Source organism: Triturus cristatus, chromosome 4_1 (genome assembly GCF_964204655.1).
Source record: "Triturus cristatus chromosome 4_1, aTriCri1.1, whole genome shotgun sequence".
NCBI classification, from domain to species: domain Eukaryota; kingdom Metazoa; phylum Chordata; class Amphibia; order Caudata; family Salamandridae; genus Triturus; species Triturus cristatus.
In genome coordinates, this window is record NC_140585.1 from 361626434 (window position 1) to 361645273 (window position 18840).

The window sequence follows — 18840 nt, forward strand, 5'->3', positions numbered from 1 at the left end:
GTATGGAACTGGATGAGTGCACATAGGAAGTAGAAAGATTAGAGCAAGCAGGGAGTGAAAGGGCTGAATCAGGGCGAGAACTACAAGAATAGTATTGGAAATCTGGAAGGTGATTCAGATGGGGGAGCTTTGAGTGATTTATTAAGGAGAAGAGGCACCTTACATCTAATATTTGCAAACACCCAAGAGGGAGATTGGAGATTTAAGAAGGAGATGTATTATCAAACGGAACTGCATATTGAAGACCTGATTACGAGTAGTATGGTCCAGGGAGTTCAGAAATACTGGACCAGAATGACCATTTCTGGCTCGTTTTTTTCTCCCCTGTTCTTAGGCCCCGAATAGCAACTACACGCATGGACTGTAATTATCAATCAATTTTTTACTTGCAGATAAGTGATGATTCTGGACCTGTTCCCAGCCCATTTTGCTCTGCTTTGAGCAGGAATGAAACATACATGGAAATGTGGTTTTACTGAGTGCATTCGTGCACCTGGTAAAACTTGGAATCAGATGGGGTGGTATCTCCCTGTGGCTAACAGTCCACTTGACTTGTAATTGACCCAATAGTTACTTTTTAAGTGAGAGAGAGAGAAAACATACCAAAGTGAGAACGTCCATAAAGGTACCAAATATCATCAGTTTAAATATATGCGCTATGTATTAGGTAAAAATAAATCTCGAGAATGATAAAACTCAGGCTGGATTTGGGAAGGGGTAGGATGACCTAGGAAAGGGGTCATTTAAAATTCATTGCCTTCCCTCCAAGGTTTCCAGCATTCTTCATTTTTTGTTGGCTATGTATGTATTTATATGTATGCATGTATATGTTAATGTACAGGGTCGATGACGAGCATAGAGGGCCTGATTTAGATCTCGGCGGATGGAATGTTCCATTAAAAACATGGATTTCCCATCCTCCGTATTATGATCTCAATAGCATGTAATGGGATCGTAATACGGGAGATGGGATATCCGTCATGTTTGTGACAGAGTATTCCCCTCCGCCAAGATCTAAGTCAGTAGCAAAGTCAACCACTCATAGGAGAGACAGCTGGTTTGTGAACAGTTAAAGCAGTGCGATGAAGTGTTTCGTAAGGAGGTGAGTCTTCAACTCTTTCCAAAATTGAAGCAGCGTTGGTGCGGTTCTGAAGGATATAGGGATGTTGTTCCAAATTCTGGGTGTATACATGGAAAAGGCATAATGCCTTGTGCCTTTTCTTATTTACATTCCTTATTTTGCAGTCTGACGGTATCCTGGCTGTGCACGTACTAAAAACCTCCAGAGATAGTGAGCTTGTCTGCAAAATAAGCGGGAGTGCTTGTTGTGATGGCTTTGTAAAAGACACTGCTTGTTTTGAAGATGGTGCAGGCCAGCAATGGGACCCAATGTAATTCCATTAGGATGAAAGTGATGTGATCATATTTCTTCAGGCCCTGGGTGAGATGTGCAATGGTGTGTAGGATGCTCTTAAAGGGTGCCAGTGGGGAGTTCAGGAGGCCATGGAGCAGGGCGTCACCATATTCATGCAAGATTAAGAAGTCTTCAACAGCAGTTTTGAAGTTGCTTTCAGGAAGAAACAGTTTCCCTTTTTTCGGAAGAGAGAGCTAGAACCAGGCCACTTTTTTGGGAAATGTGTTCCTTGAGGCTGTGGTTGGTGTGCAGGGTGAATCAAAGTAACTTGGCATTCATTGAAAGTTTGAGTTCAAAGCTGTCAAGGTTCAAGTCATTGAGCCAGGTTGGTATGGTGTCAGGTGCGTTGCTGCATTCCTGTCTGAAGCATTTATTCAATAAGCTAGTGTATAATGGGAGATGCAGTGAATGTAATTCAGTTCAAACATTTGCACTAAAGTTCTAGATTAGAGTGGTTCATATAATGAAAAATGTATTTTAATATGTTGTCCCCTTGTAACCATGGGATTTAATTTTCATTTTTTGATCCTAGTTCTTATTAAAACGTTAGGACCTGATCAACAGAATTGACTGTACACCCAGTTTACCTGGTAGTTTTGGATGTTGCTTCTTCCTGTGTGTTGCATCTATGCACCTTTTTTAGGTCTCGCATGGCGTAAGACTGCGCAGATATGCGCAGTCTCGTTGGCGAGATTTAATGTTTTAGGGTAGACTTCTCTAGTGGGCTTTAAGCCCCGCCCCTCGTTTCCATTGGCTGGCGTCACCGTTTATGCTAAACGGTGGCCAGCCATTGGGAAAGAGAGTCTAGGGACGTACAACTCTCTCTTTTAGAGCCGTCCCAGTTGCACTGGCTGCCCCGACTTACTGCTGGCGTAAAAGGTATTTTTATCTTTATGGGGCCAAACACATGGCCCCATAAAGATAAGAAACCAGTCATGCGAGACAGTCCAACTGGGACGGCTCTAAAAGAGTGAATCAGTGAAGTCGTGTTTGCCCGTTTGTCGACGGAGTGAAGTGTTTGCTCGTGCCTGTTTGTCGCTGGACATGGAGAGTCCGGTAGTTTCTCGATGGAGTTGAACTGCTTGTACCTGACAGAGTAAGGCTGTCTCTGTTTCTGGGAGGAGGCGAGCGGTACCTGTCTGGTGCTGGGTGGAGGGGAGCTGCTTGTATCTGACAGAGTGAGGCGGTCTCTGATTCAGGGAGGAGGCGCGCGGTACCTGTTTGTTTTTGGGTGGAGGGAAGCGGTACCTGTCTGTTGCTGGGTGGAGGGGAGCTGCTGCTGTAGCTCTGGTCGTTGCTGTCCGAGTCTTGTGGCATGCCTCTCAAAGGAGCTGTTACGTTTCAATAGCTGGAAAAACGGAAACGTAACCGCCATTTTAGTACGGTCACATTCCCAGATCTACGCAGCAGTCCCTTTTTTGTTTTAATGACAGGTGCCTGTAACGGAAGGCAAAGCCGGCAAACGAAAGCAGAGGACGGTACGGAGCGCCTAGTGGCCCAGAAAGGTTTGAGGGCGTTTACTTTCCCTCGCCGGTACCAAAGTCAGTGTGCCGGTGCCCACGCTTTGCGCTTCTTGCCACAGACCCACCTGCCGGGCTGCCTAACTGCAGCGGTGTCTCTGTCCGCAGCGCTCCGACCATGTCTCTTTTAGCAGGCAGCGGTCTCTCTGCCAGGACAGACTACCCTCTGCCTCCGCTCCTGTCCCTAATCACCCCAGCCGGTCTCCGCACACCGCCGTCTCTCCCTGGACTCTCCGTGAGCCGTCCGAGTTTTCTCAACCCTGCTAACTCTACCCTTCTCTGCTCTCTGACTCCCCGGTGCCTCCTTCTACACCTGTCTAGCTCTGCCCTTTTTAGACCCCTTAATCTCCCGCTCTGTCTTTGGACTGACTGTCCCTCTGGCTTTTTTTTACCCTCCCTGACTCTGTCCTTCTCTGTCCCCGCTCTGCCAGTGGTCGTCTAATTACCCCCTGCCTCCTTCTACCTCTCTCTGACTCTGTCCTTCTGTCCTCTTACTCTCCCCGCTCTGCCTGTGGTTCTCAACTGCCCCTCTTTCTCTGCCCTGCGCTCTTACTCACGCCGCTCTGTCTCTACCCTCTCACTCTCCCAGCTCTGTCTCTGGGCTGACTGCCCCTCTCCCTCCTCCTACTACTCTCTTATTCTTCCCCGCAGTTTTCTCTGCCTCCCAGGCTCTCCCTATCTGCCGTCAATATCTCACTTTGTTTCGGTGACATCTTTCGCTATGCTTGGGGGCTGCTGTGGTTTCTGGTAAAGCAGCGCTGCGAACCATGAAACTGGAAGTCATGTGGGTTGGAACCTTTCCACACTGAAAGAAAACAAGCATTGAAAATGCAATAGGCCTCGCCTTTTATTAAGTTAAAGCCATTTGCTTTGCTATATAATACCATTAGCAAAACAAATGGCTTTAACTTAATAAAAGGCAAGGCCTATTGCATTTTCAGTGCTTGTACTTATTTCCCCTTGCACTCTATGTTGCTCTCTGTTGTCCGTGTGCTTCTTCCTATCCCCTTCTGGTTATGCTCACCTTTGTGTACTTCCCTCTGTTGCTTTGTCACCCGTGTGCTTCTCCCCCAACCTCTCCATGTTGTTATATTGCTTGTTGCTCCAGCTTCCCAACTTTACACTCCGTGTTGGTTCCCCACGCCATCCTCTCTTGCTTTTTTTTTTCCTCCCCACCCTGTACTCCCCCGTTGGCTTCTGATCTGTATGCTTCTCTCTCGCCCGCCCCATGTTGGTCTCTTGCCGATTGCTTCCCTTCCCTCACCTGTGCCCTTGTATTGCTCCAACCCTCCCATATAGCTTCCTCTGTCCTGTGTTGCTTCACCCACCCACTTAAAAAAATGCTTTTGTACGTTTGTTTTCTATTTAGCTACAAATTCAACATGGATCTGCATGCGAACATAAAAAATACCACTTGCTTCGTTTTGTAGGTGTATGCCTACAAAATTATGTGGGCAGCGGCTGTGTCAAAGGTCTGGGGTGATCATGGGAGATGGGGCAGCTTGGCAGCTAGAAGGTCCAGGAAAGCAGGTACAGTGGAGGAGGGAGGCAGGAAAACAGGTGCCACAGGGAAGGCAGGAAAAAGAATGACTGGTGGGGGTTGGGGTGTGGAAAACAAGTAAAGGTGGAGTAAGGAGAGGGAGGGGCAAAAAGACGTGTCACAAAGAGAGGGTGGTGAGCAGAATGACCGCCATCGGTGGGGTTGGGGCATTTTCTTTTTTTTTTTTGCAGATCTTGAAATCACAAAATCTTAAAGGATCAACATAGGAGTTAATATCTAAAGACGTGCTTCTCCTTCTCCTACATGTGCCATACCATGAGTGTGTTGCTGCTGACTAAATCCCAAGGACTGCGACCTTCGCTTCAAAAATTGCTTCACTGACTGCGTAGGAAGGAGAAATAGCTCTGTTGAAGGTGTCAACCCACTTTGTGAAGTCCTGTGAGCCTTCAGACATTCATCCCACTGGAGTACCATCTTCTTGCTGTGACTTCAGCTTCCCAAACTGTGACAGTCCGTCTATCTGTCCTCTCCACACCCATTCATAACGCCTACCCCTTCCCAACCCAAGCTCCTCCCATTATTACCAGGAGTAAAAAACTCTCTATCCCCTGGAGATGTTCCAACAGGTTGAACCAGCTGGAATTTAACAGGGGTAAAAATATTCGTGATTAGCACTGGGACATGTGGCATTTTGGGTAGTTTAGCTTCAAAATCCACACGTATTGCCTGATTTTGGAGGGCGAAATTTGTAGTAGGAGATAATTTTCCCACTTAGTAAATACCCTGCTTTGTTTTATATCGTGCAATACTTATCTCCAAACCCCTTAAGTCAGTTAGAAAGACGATCTAAGACTGTACTATGAAATCGTATGACCATAGGTCAAAATACAGTGTCTAGTTTCCTATTTGATTTTTGCTCCCAAGAGCTATGTAGCCCCGTCAAACGCTTGTCGACCTCGGACAAAGCATATAGTTTATCCACAAACTCCTAAGTGGCAATTCTAATGTGACCTCAAATACAAAATATTACTAAGCATTTTGATTTTATATGGATACGGTCTCTTTATGAAAGCCATAACACAAATTGAACGTTCTAGCTATTGAAATTGCTACATTGTTAGCTGAGCCTAAACCAATATTCAGGAATTAGCCTTTGCTGGTTGACCTTGGTACCCCTTGAAAGTCAAAGCCCTAAACACAAGATATTTCAGTGATCTTGCAGTAGTCTGGTTTCTGCAATTCCCAAAGGTTGTGTGGCTGCCCTCGAGGTTGCCAGAACCGGGAGACCTCACAGATGTCTTGAACCAGCTCCATGTACCATAAAACTGTTGCTGTCTACACAACGTTAAAGGCTTTCCCAATGGGGAGCATGTGAACTCGCTGTGTTATAACTGATAAAGGCGGATTACTCTCAGGAACTGCTTATCCGAGATTGTTTTGTATATTCGAAAATAAGTCTACTTTAATCAGCTGTCAAACAGGCTACCCAACAAATTTCCACTCAAAACAATAAACCCTTCCGCCTCTGTAAATAGGCAGTTCACTCTTGCCCTTCTCCTGCTGCCTTTGCTCAACAACCATTTGCAATGCAATAGGTCTCGCATTACTAAAAGTTTGAGCTATAGGTATTGCAAATAATAATGCAATGCTAGTAGCTCAAACTTTCAGCAATATGAGACCTATTATCTATTGCATTGCAAATGCTTGTTTTTCTTCTTGCTGATGCGGATCACCAAAAAATGAGACCTACTGGTTTTGCTAGTGCTTGTTTTTTTTGGGGGGGGAGGGGGTTGCATTCTGGCTCTTGTAATCCTATGTGTGAAATGAAAAAACAAAAATACAATTTCCAGATGCATTTATGTGCTACTCTAAGCCAATGCAGAGAAGTTATGCCTGCAGCAGAAGATGGAAAATCACACACATTTTACCTATAAAATTAAACTTATGTAAAACGTTCAAACTCACATAAAGTACTTTACATTATGTGCGTTTAAAAAAAACTGCTGCGTTAGTGCATGAATAGAAGTGCATTTGTTTTTAGAGAATTTAATATAAAATATGTTTATTTCACTCAGGATAGGAAATTAATTTTTATATGGGAATTTCATTATATTCTTGAAATTTTCGTGCAGGTGCTAGTAGAATTTTGCATTGGGTTTACAAGTCAAGCCATTAAGTAACTGAAACGCACAGGAATGTATGTCCCTGCTCTTCATTCTCGGCTAACTCTCCTAACCTGAAATATGCAGGCACGTATTCATTGCACCAGCCCTCCCAGCTTACCTGTCATATGCAAGTTGGGAGCCTCTCCTCCGCCCTTTGTTGTCATGGCGATGGCCCAGGGTTAGGTGCGAATTCATCCTGTCCCACGTTCAGCAAAGGACCGAGCGCTTTACACTCTCGGCTCCATTCAGGCCTGTGTACATCCTGCCACCTAAACAGAGTGAGCATTCCTGGGGTACACCTGCAGCACGGGGCTGTAGTGGTGGGGGAGGAGAGTCAGTGAGGCTGATGTGTTGTGCTGATTTCTGCCTCTCAAACGAACCTGTCTGTAGACTAGCTTAGCAGACAACATATTGGCTTTTAACTAACTGGGATGACCTTGACTCAAGTAGGGCATCCAAGTTTACAGCATGCGCTTTAGTGAAAAACGAACTTTTTTAGAACTGCATCTCTTCAAATCTTTAAACTTTTATTATTAGAAAATAATATGCGTACTTCAGAGGTAAATGTTCGAGGAGAGGAAGGGAGGTGTTTGCACGTATACAAAACTATATGTTGTTTCTGTCTTTAGCACTCTTTCTCCACATGTAAAATGATTGATTTTGCAAGCCGCTGCTATCAAAATTAAAATTTTACAATAAATATCTTAAAGTAGTAAAATGTTTATTGATCTGATGATGGGCGATGACAGCAGCAATTTGAATTTAATAAACCCATATCAGATCAGTTGCAAGGTAGCAAAAACAAGGGAATTAATTTGCAATTCTATATATCTTTAAAAGGTCCAGCAAAACTAAGCATTCAAAGCTGGAAATATAGATGGTGATGGATGATTTATTAATTGTGTTAGGAAAATTTAAATTAATCGTTTTGAACCACAAGACTTTGGGGCTCATTTATGAGAAAGTGGCGCAGTGCAGTGCAGCAAGTCACCTTGCTACACTGCACTGAGTGACAGGGAGAGGACAGGAATAGCCATATTTAATCCAATACGGTGCATTCCTGTCCTTTCGCCTGCATTGCTGTCCTTTTGGCAGTCTAACACCAATGCAGGCACCCTGGCACCATGGAGTGGGACACCTGACTTCCCAGCCACAGCTAGTGCCCGTTTTGTGTGCAAGACCTGTCTGTGTCCTTGTATTGTGCCATTATTGTCCTGCTATTTGTGCTTTTCATTTTTGTAATTGTCTATTTGTGCATTCCATTTTTGTAATTGTCCTGGTACTGTGCCTTGATTTTTGATTGGGTTATTGCCCCTGTTATTGTGCCTTCAACTTTTTGTGCCTCTCTCCCTGCTTGCTGGTTGCTCTAATCCCGGTTGCGTGCCATGTTTTCCCGCCTGCTGCTGCTGCACCGGCGGCCCCTCCCCCCTGCCAGTTTTCCAGCTCCCGCCTCCCAGCTGCGCTTCCCTCCACTATTTAGTAGAGATATTTCCCCTTGTCGTGCCTCCCCTGGAAAGGCATAATGTTTTGGTGCATTCCCAGGTTTACCAGTTTTGGTAAATCTGGTGATGCATCAAAAACCATGGGAGTTGCATGGGAACATCCATGCAACGCCTTCCCAGGGCAGAGTAACGCAATTTGCAATTTGCGTTGCCTTACTCCAGATTTTTGGAACCATTCAGTGCCATGCAAAGTGGCTTTGCATTGCTTTAAAAATCTGACTTGGAGGTTTGTGTCATGCATGTACCATATTGCATAATGCAAACGCAAAGCAAGCCTCTCATAAATGTGCCCCATTTGCTTTTAACAGTGCCTTCTGTGCCAGACAAAAACATTTTGCAGATCTGAGGAAGTCTCTTATCTCCATTGGTGACTGTCCTTATGTTCTGCTCCTGCCAAAATAAAAAAGTTTCCTGTATATTGTCCTAATGTTCCTGAAAATTATAGGTCTGTGCTTCATTGAAGACAAAAATAATGCAACGCAGGACAGCTTTCTTTTGCTGATGTTTTTTATTCAACCACTGCAGATAGACAAAGACAGAGATCAACAGTCTCTGGGGGATATATGTACGTGGAAGTGGCAGAGTGGGGTGTTAGCTGTCATGGCATAATGCCACACTCTGGCACTTCAGAAAGGCAAGGATGCACCATAATTACAAGGATATGGTGCAGCCTTGCGTTTCCCTCTGCGCTTGCACTAAACTTAGCATTGTAGCACCAATGCAGGCACCCTTGCACCAGAGTGCAAGGGTGTCTGTGTGCAGGGGAGGATTGTTTATGTGTAGGAAGTTGTCTCTTCCTGCACATAAACAATCCTAAAATGCCATTTTGCCACTTCTATGTGTGCTGCTTCACGCAGCACACATGAAAGTCACAAAATGGCATTTTTTTACAGATTGTTTATGTACCGGAAGCGGGACCTTCCTGTACATAAACAATCCGTGGCTCTTTGCTTTTTCCATGTGTGCTGCACAAGGCATCACACATGGAAAAAGCAAAAACGAGGAGAAATAATGCATTTCTCCTCGTTTTGCCAAGTTAAGACCAGGTTTTCCCTAGTCTTATATTTGGCTCTGCCTCCTATGTAAGCTGCTCTTGTACATAGGGGGCAGCATCAAAATCAATGGGTGTTGCGGTGCAAAGGCCCTGAACACCCACTGCCCAACCCTTTGACACTAACAATAGCGTGAAAAGGGGCCTTATTTACAAGGCAGCATTAAGCCACATTAAGTGGCTTAACGCTGCCTTGTAAATAAGGCTCAGCCCCTATCGCCACCACAACATCAGAAAAAGTGATATTGTGGTTGCGATAGGGGCTTGTACATATGTCCCTCTGTCTGTTATCTTTCTGAAAATGTCAGTAATACTCAGTAAAACTGTCCAAACGCTGAGTGGAATTCACACTGAGAGGTGTTTTATAACTGGTATTGTTTACAGTACACTTGCAATGGTGATCCTACTGGGTTCTCAATGATCTGGCCCAATGTGGGATAACATGGTATGAGTCGATAATTACTTGGGACTTTTGAATCTAAGTTGGGTTTTATTTGCAATGGTGGGAGTGTTTATGACAAAAAAAAAGGCTACGGACAACCTAAGTTGCAGAGATAATGGAATAGGGCCACGGCGAAGTTCTATAGGTCTTTATTTAAACAGGTGATCATGTTCTTTTTGTGGCTAGATTTGAAATCAAAAGGTGGTAATAAGATAAGTTGGCTCTTTTGAGATAACGTAGTGTAACATTTGGTATTTCTGATTATGATAGGCAATGTAAAATCCTGTGGTTTAGAAGTGTGTGGTCAACGCCAACATTACTTGACTTTGAAGTGCAATACAAAGACAATATAAACTTCCAACCACTACATAAAGAACACTATTCAAAAATACATTGGAATACTGTGCCAAGAAACAAATGACTGATTCCAGACTCAGAAGTTCCTAACTGTAGCCTTTCTGGATTTTAAATGTACTGGTTCTTATTAACACTATATTGACTTTATTACTCTCCTAGTGGCTAGTTAGTTATATGTAAAATTCAGACTTGGATCTCTTTAATTCAGTGGTTTTTGTTCCAAACGGTAGAACGTGTACCGCCTGTCCAGCGCTTTGCCGGCATGTAATTTTCCGGATGAAAGAATGGCTCATCCTCTATTCTTTTGTGCAGCGTATAAAAATCCCAGGAGGAAGGGGATAATATGGATTTGCCATTCCAAGAGGGTAACGCAACATGCAGAGGCATTAAGGCTATTGAGATAAGACACTAGTGAAGCCATTGTATGTAGTCTGTCAAAGTATCTGCAAATGGTTTGATGCATGAGCAGAAAGATCATTTACAGGTTGGCTGTTCAAGAATCATAGTCAAATCTAGTCGTGCAAGACAAGCTCAAAGTAAAAAGTTAAGGCTGACTGCAATGGAACACAGTTCGGATACAAGAAGTAGATTAGGCCGCGTCTTAGAAGAATTTTTGAAGAAAAATGTCTGAATAGTTAAAGCTCAGCTAGGCAAGGCAGCCAAGGGTGTCCGAAGAGGAGGCATCGTTTTCGTGGAGCTGTTGGACAAAGTCACAATGAAGATTCCTACTTTCAGACTTAGGGTCAAATTTATCAAGATTCGACGTAGCGCAAAGCAGCAAGAGAACATGCTGCACTGCATCAAATGGAGAGGGCATATTTATCAATACTTTGCACATTGCTGCTTTCTCACTGTGCTGGTGCATTATGTGTAAGGCTACCTGTTTTCCGTTTTTACTGATTTTTACAGATAAATACAGACTGAAAACATTTATTTTTTTGTCTGTATTTATTTTTAAATGTCGATAAAAACTGAAATTATGTTACTTTTTGAGTAATTCTAAATACTGTCTGCCATGACTGCCAGGCACATAGCTGTGTGGATTGATAGCTAAGGTGGCTAAAAAAGAAAGGAATTTTAGTAAAGGGGCTTTAACAGCAGTAGATATGCACAAGGTTGATACTGAAATGTGCATATTTTCTTAAAAGTGCATTAATTTATCTTCTGCGGGTGTTTACAGCACTGAAACCTAGTAGGCATTCAAGTAGGAGTGCATATTTACTGGTTAAATAAATGTGGAAATATACTAATTTCCCGCATCATATTTCCACAAAACCCAAAATAAATATGGATAAATACAGATAAAATTAGCAAAAAATAAATATGGATAAATACAGACGGAAATGTCAAAAAATAAATACCATAAAACCGGGATTATTTTATGTGCTACCTAGCGCCAACACAGGCACCTTTGTGCCGTAGTGAAAGGGTGCCTGTGTTGCAGGAAAGATTGTTTTTATTGAGGAAGGGACACATTCCCGCACAGATGCAATCCTTAGATTCATTTTCCTCTTTCCAAGTGTGCTGTATTCTGAACAAACAAGGAGAAATAAAGATATTTCTCCTTGTTGCGCCTCTATCAGGAAGGCATACAATTTTGACGCATCCCCAGGTTTGCTTGTCATGGTAAATCAGGGAATGCGCCAGAATATATGGCTGGATGCATGGGAATACCCAAACTCTACCCATGAAACACCTTTCTGACACTGACTAACGCACGGCAGTGACTTGCACAGCTTTGTATTACTACAGATTTACCAAGCCACACAGGGTCACGCAAGGTGGCTTTGCTTGGCTTGTTAAATCTGACTCAAGGATTGCATTGCCCTTTCATTTCCTTTGAGTCACCCTGCATGATCGAAGGGCAGGCAATTCTTTGGTAAATCTGGGCCTTTGTCTCTTTTTTGGAAGTCATAAATCTACAGCAGACGAGGCTGCAGCTGGGTCAGATGAGGGCTCCAGGAGGTTGGATACCCCTCCAGAGTAACCACTGAACAGGTTTTGCAGCATTGGAAAAGAATGTAAGGGAGCTACCTCAAAGTCAGGCCAACCGGAAATGCACCTTGGGCGGATCAGTGAGAAATACACGTTGGTCTTCTCTCAGTCCTCTGGGCACTTTGGGGCAGATAATTTTTTAAGTCCCAAGTTTTAGATTTGAGGCATCTTCTCACCTTCAGCACCACTTCTAAGGATCGGGGACTGGAGGAGAACCACTCTGAGGGTCCCAACTCACTCAGGCTGGGCCCAGGTCCAGGTTCAAGATGGTTCTCATTGGGTCGTTTCAGTGCATGGTCAGTCGGAGGGTGTCTTTGTGGTTGATGGCGATGCCTCCTTCTGGTTGGTCGGTGCAGTCTTTGCGGGTGATTATGTAGACATCGGGGATGGTGATGGCGCTGTCTGGTCCGGATCAGGGGTTGATCAAGGTTTCTGTGAAGAAGGTGATGTCGGGAGAGGCGACGTTGAGGAGGTCACAGATTTCTGTGGCGTGTTTGTGGAGGAATCGCACGTTGAAGAGGATGCAGTTTAGTTGGTCGAGTGTGCTGTTGTTCAGTTTGGAGGTGAGAGGATCTGGCATGCTGGCGTGGGTGAGGATGTGGCTGCAGTTCTGGCAGGAGAAGGGTCCTTGGGTCTTCTTTGGTGATGTGAGGTGGCAGGCGGTGTGGCGTCCTGAGTTGTGGGTGAGGAGGGTGCTGGTGTCTTAGCGGTGAAAGGCCCGAGAACCAGGGTCCCTGGCACTGGGCATGGTCCAGGCACGAAGGGTGCAGACAGTGCTGCCTTTGGCACGCCAGCGTTGCAGCCGCGCAGCAGCTATCATTAAGTTTTGCTGGGGGGCTGGACAGCTGGGAGGCAGGAAATGCGGGAGGGGTCACTGGAGGGGACGGTCCATGGGGATTACAGCAACAAGGACGAGGGCGGCAAACAAAGGAAAGAAAGGGGCAAAAAAGGAAAAAGCTGAATAAAGGCAGAGAGACAGAAATCAGAAAAGAGAAGCAGAGGGACAGCCCAGCAGCAGAGCAGTGATGCTCTACCACTAGACCACCAGATATGAGGGCGCAGGCAGGGGCCTGCGGTTGACGGTGGGCCTCGACCAAGGGTCAGCGGCAGCAGCTACCAGTTGGAGCTTCGCTGCGAAGGGAGCAAGTCCACCAGAAGGTTAGAGTTTTCTACTTCCACTCCAATCTAAGTAACAGTACAGAAAGTATTGGACTTCAGAGGGGTTCAAATGGCCATTTCCACTCCAGTCTAAACAACAGTAGGGAAGGTGTTGATCCTCTGAGGGGGTCAAATTTACTATTCTCATTCCACCCTAAGCAAAAGCAAGGAAAGTGCTAAATTTCGGAGAGGTTAGATTTACAATTTCCACTGTAATGTAAGCAACAGCTGGGAAAGTGTTGGACTTCAGGGGGATTAGATTTGCTATTCCCACACCAATATATACAAAACAGAAGGAAAAGTATTGGACTTCAAAGGGGTTATATTTACTATTCTCAACCCATCCTAAGCAACAGTAGGGAATGTGTGGGACTTTGTAAGGGTTATATTACCTATCCTCACCCCAATTAAGCAATAATAAGGAAAGCATAGGAATTGGATAGACTAGATTTACTGTTCCCACTCCAATTTAAGCAACAGTAGGGAAAGTGTTGGACTTCAGAAAGGTTACATATACTAATCTAATAGTCATTTAAAAAAAATGTTTAAATTCCCAAAAACATAAAATGATTAACCATAGTTAAATTAGAAAATATATATTGTGTACATTGAAATAAAATGCACAATTTATTATAAATATACAAAATAAATGTATAATTAATTGAAATATTTAAATAAACAGACTTAGAATTCACTTCTCTCGCTACTACTGAAAAAAAACCACAAACACCAAGAAGATAAATTAAAATATGAATAAAACAATAATAAAATTAAAATAAATGAAACATAAAAATAATAAATATAATATACACTTGTTGATATATATTACTAATTATTTCTTGCATAGTCTAAATTGTAACGCCCTGAACGTCTCAGGATCGTTTAACAGACACGACAATGAGGACGCAACCACTAGTGAAGGGTTAGTTGTTTTAATGAAGGCAAATATAATACAAAGAATAAACAAAAGTTATAGTCACTGGAATCCTCCAGGCTAAGTACGTTACCAGCCCACAGCACGGATGGTCCTAACCGTCCTCTGCATATACGCCGGTCCCGGCGTATGCCAACAGAGGGCAGAAATGAAATGGCCGACAATGCCAATCGGTAGGCTGTGAGGGGCACGAAGAGTGTTGGGGAGAATCGAGGAGTCAGGGAAACACCCAGCTGGGGTCTCTACCTGAAGGGAGCAGCCGCTCAACCTCTTCCTCAGACTGCACCGGGACGCGGAGTCACCTCCTGGTGATGCGTCACCGATACCCCAATCACAAGCAAGAAGACTGAACCGAGAGCAGCCGCTCGATCGATCCTGTGGACTTCCGAGTCTGTAACGCGGCAAACACCTCCTGGTGTGCGTTACAGCTGGCAGTCCCTGTGTCTCTGGTCGGGCTGGGAGTTACGACTCCAACCAGCAAAAGCGCCACTGCGCTTGGACTCAGCCGAGTCAAAAAGCGAAGCTCAATGGTTGACCGGTAGAGCCTCCGGGTCCTTCACAGGTGACGATGGGGCAAGACACGGCCCAGGGAGTAACGACTCGACCTACCTCCGTTCTTGCCTTACTGGAGCACCACTCCGGAACACTGCTCTTCACGAAGCAGGTACGTCGGTGTGAACACAATATCCGACAGCGTTGTACCTCCCGGTTCCTCCCTTTATAGGGAGTGTTTTCCTTGAGTTATGTAACAGCTCTCCTGTTTACATAAGGGCGTGTTTCCTTGAGTTATGTAACAGCTCTCCTGTTTACATAAGGGCGTGTTTCCCTTGAGTTATGTAACAGCTCTCCTGTTTACATAAGGGCGTGTTTTCCTTGAGTTATGTAACAGCTCTCCTGTTTACATAAGGGCGTGTTTCCCTTGAGTTATGTAACAGCTCTCCTGTTTACATAACCTCTCAACCGCTAAGCATCCTGGGAGATGTAGTCCGTTTTCGCCGGTTACCGTTTTCCTCCCCTCGTATGACAGGAATTCTTGACATAAATAAAACCATTTTTTCATTTTAAATATTCAATGAAAAAATTATGATTTATAAATTAAATATTTAAATAACAAATTAATAAAGAAAACTATTTTCATTTAAATGTCTCACCCTATTCCTTACAAACTGAACATGCTGCTAAATTAGCCATAACTAATTATACTATACAAAATATAAATTACAAATCTGAAATTAAACCCAAATAAATGAAAGAACAATTAAACAATTAAAACATTACATACTAACCATTTATATATTGATTTGACCTTACATTACTTAACATGAAAAAAAATAGTTAAAATGTAATTAACTTCCCACCATATTACCCCAAAACCCCCAAATCCTGCTACTAAATTATAAACTACTTAACATAGGTATTTGTAGATCGCACCTTAACTCTTGGGCATCCTGGCACTAACAGATGTTTATTGTTACCCAACAGTACTCATTTAATCGACCTCAGATGGTTGAAAGACTGAGTGGACCCGCTGGGATTTGAACCTATGACCATGAGATTGAACACAGGGCCCTGCAGTAGACACATAAGTTTACTAAGCCACCAGACCCATCTAATTGCCTTTTAGAAATTCAATTACATATTTAAAATTGCAAACGTATTTAAAAAAAGACAATTTTACTATTATTATAAGTGTGTGTGTGTGTGTGTGTGTGTGTGTGTATATATATATATATATATATATATATATATACATTTATTTAACAAAAGCAATGTTTATTACAAGTATACTAAAGTACACAATATTAATTACAACAATTGTCTTCATTTCCATATTGTATACAATAAAACATGCATTCTGAAATTTGATGTTCTGTTCCACTATTTTTTTGCAGTGGTGATATTTTTGACTACATATTTGTCACATGATATTTTGGAATCAATATTTGTTTCATTCACCATATTTAACATGTACCCATTTTGAAAATGTCCCTTTTCACTTGAAAAGTGTAGTTACACAACTATTAGTCATTGTCTCTACTCCGGCACAAAGGGATCACACACCAAATTGCAAAATGAGGAGCTTATTGATGAGTCCCTTGTTACACTTTTGCGACGCCGGTGCGTCACATTTTGTGAGGCTCCAGCGGCATAAATAATGCCCCATGTTGCACCATATTTACAAAGTTACACATCTAAGCAGATGCGTCACTTTATGAAGCCCTGCGCCACATTATACCTGTGTCAGGTATAACGTATGTAGTGTGGGTGTTCCCCCGCAAATGCCTAGTAGAAGAGGCACAGTGAAATCTATCAGATTTCACTGCACCACTTCTAGGACGCTACTGCGTCACAACCTTATGCCTGCATCAAAGCAGGCATAAGGGTGACGCAGTGAAAAGGGAATAGCTTCCCCATGCATTGCTGGAGTTGCATCATACTTACGACACAACTCCAGCAATGCGTGGGTTTGGCGCCGACAGATACTTCAGGATTCCTGACAAATCTGTCATTCCTTGCAACATGGTGCACTGTACAATAAATGCGGCACATCCATCATTTCTCAAAGAGGGCGAACTGAAAAGTGTTACATCACTGCTTTCACGCAGCGATGCAACACTTTTCATAAATGAGGCCCTTAGTGTTTAAGACTGTATGTATAAAAAGCCCACTGCCAATAACACTTTTTTCAACTTTGTGAAGGACTCCTATCTTTAACATGGGCACATTTTAAGGTTTCTTTTCTCATAAAAACAGCTAGTGCATGACTATAAAATTGTACTTCTCTATTTCCTGAACAAAGGATTCATCAGCTCCTTTTAGTAAGCCTAGTTTTATACACTACACACAACCAAGTACAACATTTGGGCTCACTCCTCAAAATCATTTTTGTTAACTTTGTGAAAGCTTCCTATAATTAAAGTAGGCACATTCTGAGGTTTTTATTCTCATGAAAAAGAGAACTGTATTTCAGCCAAAGTGACTTTCTCCACTCATACATTATGAGCATACCAGATCAGTTCAGGAATACTATTTGCAAGACTCTTGTATATGATTTGCCCTTCAAATAACAAGACCATCAACGCTAAGAAAGTCTCTTGTAGCTGGCATTGGCACTTTTGAGAATGTTTAAGCCTTCTTTAAGAATTTCTATTTTACACTCCAAATATAAAAGGCAGAACAAATAGATGTTTCAACTTTGTGAAAGTTTCCCATGTTTCATCTGAGCTCATTTTGAGAATGTGTCTTCCCATACAAAAGCGTGATGTACCACTGCCAACTTGATTTTTTTTCTACTCTTGCACAAAGGACTGCTAGCTCTATTCTGGAAATCCACTTATAGAATTTGTGCTCCCAAACACAGTAAATGTTTAAAGTTTGATAAACAAGGTTTATGTGCATATATATATATATATATATATATATATCTTGCGATTTCCACAGCGTCTTTGCTTTCTTCACAGCAACACAGGGACACGGACCACAGAATAGTGCCAATGATCGTTTTTATTCAGATGCCACCATAACGCGTTTCAACTCCTACGAGTCTTGCTCACATGGTAACGTTGCTTAGCGGCAGAGACACTTTTAAAGTTACAACGTGCTCTGTGATTGGTTCATACAAAACAATGGACATAGAAAAGGTATTTCAACTTATCATATCGTCAAATACATTTCCTGACATTGATACTTTGCTTTTTGATGTTTCTATAATTCAACAATTGTTTCTCATGTTGTTAATGATTCCGTCTTTTGCCATGGTAATTTGTTGATTAATTATTGCTTAAATGCAGTTTCCGTTTTAAAACATCCTCTTAATAGAACTGTATTTTGTCAGAATTAATTCGTCGTATACAATGCCGCCTGTTTGATAAAAGAAGACCTGTGTCCAAAATTGTGCAAATAGTGCTATAAAGTGCTACATTAGTGGGAAGTAAAATGTGTCAGTGCGTTTGAAAAATTGTAAGTATATATGTATGTGTGTATTACTCTTAGTCTCACCGATGTCACTATTGGAAGTGTTTTCCATTTAGATACTGTTTTATATTCGAATTGAATTTACTTTACTCAGAACTTATCCTGAGTAATGTCAAATGTTGACAGGCTAGAGAAATGCATGGGTGAATATGTATGTAAATCATATGAGAGATATTGGTATAGTTCCTGAACATACATCTCAAACATATGGTGCAAAATCATGCTCACATAAATACAAATATAAATATATAAATATAAACATAAATATATAAATATATAAATACATAAATAAGCAAATATATACACCAATATTTAAAATGTCCAAATATCACACATGTTAAAATTCCTCATAAAATTTCATAAAATTCCATACAGGTTTAATGTCATTATTTGGTTTATAGGAGTTCGTGCTGGGCAAGTAGGAGGTTTATTCATATGCAAGTATATAGATCTTCCGTGATGTTGAGACCACCTGGGGTCTTTGTGTCGAGGTTTATGATGTATTGGGTTTCTAATTTTCTCAGTTTAACCTCTCTGTTTCCACCCCGTCTACTTGGTGGGATACAGTCTATTAGGAAAAATCTTAAATCCTGACTTTATGAGTTGTGGTATTCACGGAAGTGTCTTGCTACCGGATATGTGTTATCATGATTGTTGATGGCTCTAATATGTTGAAGAATCCGTTTGTGTGCTTGTAGCTTGGTGCTACCGATATATTGTAGCCCACATGGACATATTAGAACATAAATAACATATTCCGTCTTGCAAGTAAGTAACTTTTTTATTTTGACTTCCTCCTTACAAAAGGGTGTTGTGTATGTAGTCC

At 42.4% G+C, this 18840-nt stretch overlaps 1 protein-coding gene across 5 annotated transcripts in view; it reads left to right on the top strand.

Annotated features, from left to right (window-relative positions):
- Window positions 1-18840, top strand: part of LOC146854952 (uncharacterized) — a 441198-nt gene that overhangs the window by 148425 nt on the left and 273933 nt on the right. For 2 of the 5 annotated variants that reach the window (XM_085652386.1, XM_085652388.1), the window contains exon 2: window positions 17501-17680. The exons of the other annotated variants lie outside the window; for them this stretch is intronic. The gene's annotated coding sequence lies outside the window, so the exon portion shown is untranslated. The remainder of the gene's footprint in view (window positions 1-17500; window positions 17681-18840) is intronic. 5 annotated transcript variants of the gene reach the window in all.